Genomic DNA, 6676 nt, shown 5'->3' with positions numbered 1-6676 from the left:
AGACGTGGCCTTGGTGTCACCCAGCACTGGACTTCCTGGCCAGGAGCAAGAGTTAGAGCCTCCCACTCGCCCCGCTGCCTCTCACGGGCTCCCGTCCGGCCCCAGCCCTGGGCTTTGCCCTAGCGCATCCCAGCAAGGCCTCTGGCCTGCACTAGACCCATTGACATGTGGAGAATCCACCACTGCCCTGGGCCGCTTTTGTCTATGGGACTCGGACTCACAGCTGAGCATGGAGCCTGATTTCTCCCAGGACTTGGGCTCTTTCCTGGCCAGGCCCTGGAACTGGTTCCACCTTTGTCTGCCAGGGACCGATACTGTCTCTCCAGGGAGGCCCTGCAGTGCAGGCACCTTCCTTTCCCCCCTCGGGAGCAGTCATTGTTCTGCACCCCACAAAGCAGTGGGGGGCTCCTGGCTGCCCCAGCTCCAATCTCTGAGCTTCTCTCTCAACGGGGGCCAGGCCTGGAGGCTCTAGTCCCCCTGGGTATGTATTTCTACACTACCCCGCTAGTTGGAACTAGGGGGGTAATGTATGCATACCGAACTTGCTAATGAAGCCCGGGATTTGAATTTCCCGGGCTTCATTAGCATAAAGCCGGCGCCGCCATTTTTAAAAGCCGGCTAGTGCGAACCCCGTGCCGCGCGGCTACACGCGGCACGGGCTAGATAGTTCGAACTACGTAGCCATTCCAAACTATCTGTACTCCTCGTTCCACGGCACGGGGTACGCACTAGCCGGCTTTTAAAAATGGCAGCGCCGGCTTTATGCTAATGAAGCCCGGGAAATTCAAATCCCGGGCTTCATTAGCAAGTTCGGTATGCATACATTACCCCCCTAGTTCGAACTAGCGGGGTAGTGTAGACATACCCCCTGAGACTCACTGGTGCTGGCTCACCCCCTGTCCTGCTCGTGGCTCCGTTGTCCTCCTCCCCACAGCCCCCCCCAGCTCTAAATGCTGCTCACATCAGTTCCCCTTCCCTGTGGCCAGGCCCTGCAGGGCTCTGGGGGCTGGTTTGCTGCCCTCAGCCCTGCAGTAGCCTGCTCCCCAGTTTGCAGCCCCTCCCATCATGCGTGGGGTCTCCTGGTACCGGAGGGAGGACGGGGGCAGACCAGGAAGGTTAATTTGATGTTGCAGCGGCAGGAAGAGGAGGGGTGGCGCAGAGGAGCTGTCAGTACATTATCCCAATACGCCATCCCAGTGCAGGCGTCGCACTCAGCTCTACCTGCAGAGGAGTCTCTATCTGCGCTGAGCAGAAAGGGGGTCTAGGACACACACACAAGTAGCCCCAGAACCACGCAGGAGCAGAGTCGTTCTGCGAAAGGGAGAGGTTTATTGGGTCTGCGAGGGCGGCCGTAGGGGGGTGTCGTGTGTGTGCCACTCATCTCCGTCTGGGCAGCGGCACCGGTCGGGCTCACAACTGGGCACAGGACCCGACCACGGCACCATCGATCTCCAGTGTATCGATCTGCTGGAAGCCGCGGCAGAGCTGAATTGCAGAACGGCTGCCCATTGGCAAAGACCTTGAAATGCTGGTTCCTGCAGCCGATGGAGAGGAACCCACTGCTCCTGGGGGGAGGAGCAGCCAAAAGAGGGACCCACTCAGACCGGTCTGGCAGCGTGACGTAGTGGAACCAGCGCTGCCTAGGTAGGCTTTTACCTCCCCCCAGTCTGCTTCTGAGACCGAGTTTCCCCCTCTGCCCCATGGGCTAACAACAAGGCACTTTACAAACATTCTCTGTGTCATCGGCATTGTATGAAGGGGGAAACTGAGGCATGGAGTGGCATCTGATTTATATAGCTCAAGCCAGTCCCCACCCCTCTCGGTCTGCACCCTCCTGGTCTAGTGTGGAGGTCATGGACCTCATTGAGGTTTGGGGGCAGGGCCCCAGCGTCCATGATCTCTGTACTAGGAGGAGGAACGTGGCCGTCTACGGGCGCATAGCGGCCGCCATGGCCCGAAAGGGACACAGGCCACCCAGGAGCAGGTGCACCTGAAAGTAAAACAGCTGCGGCAGGCGTACGCCATGGCCACCAGGGGCGGCGCCGCAGCAGGGGCTGCCACCTGCCCCTACTTCCCTGCCCTCGACCGACTCTTGGGGGGCGGGGCGGTCCGTGCCAGCCCGGGAGGCAGCGAGCCGGGACTGGAGGGCCCTGACCTGGGCACACCGGAGGGGCCACCACAAGGAGTTCCAGCACTGGAGTCGGCAGGGTCATCCAGGGAGACCGTACCGGGGAAGTAGTTCCAATTAAGTAGTTCGGGGGAGGAGGCGGGAGGGAGACCAGGGACCGCGCAAATGGCCATGCCTCCCACGGATCACACAGACACCTGTGCACGTGCAAGCACATGCCATGCCACGCTCCAGCTGCGTGACACCCAGGGGCCGTGGCCCAATAGGCACATGCATGTCTGAAGAGACCTGACATGCTCCTGACCCTGGGGCGGGACCCAGCAGGATGCTTTCCCTCCACACGTCTCCTCTACATGGAGGCAGGGGACATCTCCCCCCCCCCCCCGCCCGCCCACCGCCCCGGCCACACTATACATGGCACAGGGACATGGGTGCAGTCTTGGGGCAGCTCCCCGTCCCGGGGAGAGCCAGACATCCTGACCATGGCCTCTGTACAAGCACAGCGGCTCTGACGGTGCAGGGCATGGTCGCCCTCACGTTGCGGGGCGGGGGGAGGGGGCTGGGCATCATCTACTGTGTCCCCAGGGAGAAGTGACCACTCTCTTTCTCTACAGCTGTACCAGCTGCTCGTGCAGGGCGCACCACCCCACCCGGGACATGCTCCCGCACCCATGGCCTGCTCCGGTCCGCCACCACAGAGCAGGAGTACTGGGACCAGCACCTGGGGTCCTTGCGAGCCCTGCACCACACCGTCAAGGCCTGGATGTGGGAAGACCTGCAGCTCCGCCAGGAGCAGCTGGCTGAGGACCGAGCCAGAAATGCAAATCTGCAGGCCCTGCTGCAGAGCATGGTGCCCTGTGCTGATCCTGCGCCTGCTGCCCCCCCAACAACTGTCCCTCCTCCCACTCCTGCCCCCCTCCCACCTCTTCCTCCTCAACCCCCACACCCTCCTCCTCCTCAATGTCCACACCCCCCACCTCAACCTCTGCACCCTCCACCCCATCCCCCCGGGGACGCCGAGGCCCCCTCCCTTGCCGTGCTGGGAGGCGGTTGGCCCGGCGTCACCCCCACCCCGATCCCTGAGTTTCCCCTCCCCCTCTTTCCCCTTGCTTTCCCCTTCCAGCTCCCTCCTCCCAGTTTTCCCCCTCCCCTCTCCCACACTCTCTCCTGCCCTTTCCTGCCTCCTTTCCCCCGTCTCCCCACAGTTTTATTTCCCCTCCCCAGTTTTGTTAAATAAAGAGAGTTTGTATTTTTGAACACACGTGTCCTTTATTTTTTTTTACATCAGGAAGGGGGGCTAGGGAGGGGTAAGTGGAAGAAGGTGAGGGAGGAATGGGGCATGAGCCCCCGATGGGGAGGACTAGGGTGGCTCTGCAGGCTCCTTGGGTGGAAGCTCTCCTGCAGGGCCTCCTGGATCCTGACAGTCCCCCGATTGAATTCAAATTAGCTTTTAGGTCTAGATACACTAGTTCAAATTAGCTTAGTTCGAATTAACTAATTCGAATTCAGTTAGTTCGAATTCGTGCTGTAGTGTAGACATACCCATTAATGACACACTCTTGCAGTTCTGATGCCATGCAACAGAGGGCAACAGACTGCACCGAAAACGTTGCGTATGAAAAAAAAAGCTGATTGAAGTTATTCTACAATATTTTACCAACATTTTTAAAGCACAAATCGTTTAATTTCAGTTAAATCTTTGCCCTCAAACACTTCACGTGCAATGATCTTGGGCATTCCACACAATCATTTAGCATTGAAAGGCGATCTTTTCCTGTGCTTTGCGGTGACAATTTGGATTTGGGCATCCAAATCCAAACTGGCAGGAAAATGTCTATTTGAAACTAAACCTCACACAAGCCATTTGTGCTTCTAACTGACCGTTCTGTCTCCTTTCATTTGCAAAAAACTCAAAACAAAGGAAAATGTCACATAGAAGCCCAGGTGGGATGATACGTCTGGTGCCTCCTGCCACAGCAACCCCCCGCCCAGTGAGTGCAGAGGAGGCAATAACTCACTGGCTGCCGGGTTACGACAGGGGCAGGGAATTCCAGAAGAAACTCGCCCAGCAGAAGGGTTTGGCATTCCCCCTCGGAAAGAGCCACTTTCCTGCCCTGAAAAGACATTTCCAGGCTCAGTCATGCTGGGCGAAGCCCAGGAAAGGGGCATGGAGACAAAGCATCTCATTGGACAAGCCCGCCCCCCCCCTGTTGTGTCATCATATTTCCTTTGGCATCCGTTGCCATGTGTGACGGACCGGACCGGACCGGGCCGTGTCTGGGCACAGCTGAGGGCATCCGCTCAGGGCGAATTGCTCAAATTCGGGGCTCCTTACAGCCCCCAGACTGGTGACCTTTCCAAACAGGCCACAAACCAGTCCCACGGAGCGCTTCAGCAGCCTGCCTGAAGCCTCCCGAGCAAAACCCCTCCGACACCCCAGCAATATCCGTGCCCCAGATGGCCCCGGGCCTCATACACCGGTGAGGTCACTCGTCAGGTCGGGCCAGTGAACTACGAGATCTATCAACCGGATCGGAAGAAGAAAACCCAAATATTTCATGTAAATTTCCTGAAGCACTGGCGAGAACGGGAGGCCCTGATGATTACCCCCTAGCCAGCGGAGCCCACTCTAGGGCCGGAAATACCTGATCTGGGGGAGGAAAGAGAGCCACAGCTGGGAAACACCCTCTCTGCAACCCAGGTGAAACAAGCACATTGTCTCATAGGGTATGTGGAATGAGGAGTAACGGTAGTTCGAACTAGGAAGCCTAGTTCGAACTACCTAGTTCGTGCCCCGTGTAGCCGCGCTGCACGGGGTTCGAACCAGCGGGCTTTTAAAAATGGCGGCGCCCCGCTTATGCAAATGAAGCCCGGGAAATTCAAATCCCGGGCTTCATCTGCAAGTGCGGTATGCCTACATTACCCTCCTAGTTCGAACTAGGAGGGTAGTGTAGACATACCCAGAGAGACATTTCGAAAGACCTTCACAACCCAACCCGGCCATACTGGGGTAATAACACAGAACATTTGGACCCCTCCAGGCCAAGTGGTACGAGAAGGTACTCGGCCTCTCCCCCGCCAGATGCGGAAGGTAGTCGAGGAGGAAGTCCAGTCGATGCTGCAACTGGGAGTGATAGAGCGCTCCCAGAGCGAGTGGCGTAGCCCAATCGTCTTGGTGCCGAAGCCAGATGGCAGTGTCCGCTTCTGCATCGATTTCAGACGAGTAAATGAAATTTCAAAATTTGACGCCTACCCCATGCCGCGAACAGACGCACTGTTAGAACGCTTGGGGAGAGCCGACTTTATAACCACCCTAGATCTTACAGAGGGATATTGGCAGATCCCCCTGGACTCCGAATCGAGAGAAAAAACTGCCTTTTCAACTCCCCCGGGATTGTTCCATTTTATAAGGATGCCATTCGGACTCCATGGGGCCCCTGCAACATTTCAGCGAATGATGGACCGCTTGCTATCCCCGCATACGGCGTATGCCGCCGCGTTCCTAGATGATGTGGTAATTTACAGCCAAGATTGGGAGGAACATCTGGAGCGGGTAGCGGCCGTAATGCGGACATTGCGGGATGCCGGCCTGACCACCAATCCCACGAAATGTAAACTTGCCTGGCAGGAAACCACCTACCTCGGGTACCAGCTGGGGTGGGGCCTAGTCCGGCCTCTAGTAGGGAAGGTGGAGGCGGTCCAAAACTACCCGGCACCCAACTCCAAGAAGAAAGTAAGACAGTTTTTAGGGTTGGCAGGCTACTATCGCCGTTTTGTGCCACACTTTGCAACTCGAGCCGCGCCTCTCACGGCGCTCCTCAAGAAAGACAGTCCTCAAAGGATCAGGTGGTCGCCGGAATGCAAGACAGCTTTTCAGGACCTAAAAGCCGCTGTGTGCAGCGAGCCAGTTCTGTTCAGCCCCGATTTCTCCCGGCCCTTCATTGTCCAGACGGACGCGTCAGACTGCGGACTGGGGGCAGTACTGTCCCAGGAAATTGAGGGAGAAGAACACCCAGTGCTGTATATCAGCCGAAAACTATTTCCTCGAGAGCGCCGCTACGCCGCAATTGAGAAGGAGGCCCTAGCGATAAAGTGGGCCATCGAGGCGCTGCGGTATTACCTCCTTGGAGACTCTTTTATTCTTTTTACAGACCATGCACCCCTACAATGGCTCCATCAGATGCGGGATACCAACAGTCGCATCATGAGATGGTACCTGTCCCTCCAACCGTATGTATTCACAGTGAAACACCGAGCAGGGAGGGACAATGTCGATGCCCTGTCCCGCAGGGAGGAAGAGCAGAATCCCGGTCCCGGAGATTGGGAGCTGGACTTAAGGGGGGAGGAGTGTAGGGGGGTGGAATGGCCACCCACTGAGCCGGAGGCGGAGGAACCCCTCTGGGAGCCATTTTGGGCCCAGCCTAGCCCCGCCCCCTCACCTGACCGGAAGTCAAAGGGCGGGACTAGGACTATAAGAAGGCTGCCTGGGAGCTCAGTCAGGGCCCAGCCCAAAGTTATAGTGAGGAGGCTGCTGTCAGGCAGCCCCAT

The sequence above is a fragment of the Pelodiscus sinensis genome, chromosome 25, assembly GCF_049634645.1.
Source record: "Pelodiscus sinensis isolate JC-2024 chromosome 25, ASM4963464v1, whole genome shotgun sequence".
Lineage (NCBI taxonomy): Eukaryota > Metazoa > Chordata > Testudines > Trionychidae > Pelodiscus > Pelodiscus sinensis.
The sequence above is the reverse complement of the archived record's forward strand: the minus strand, read 5'-3'. Positions refer to the sequence as shown.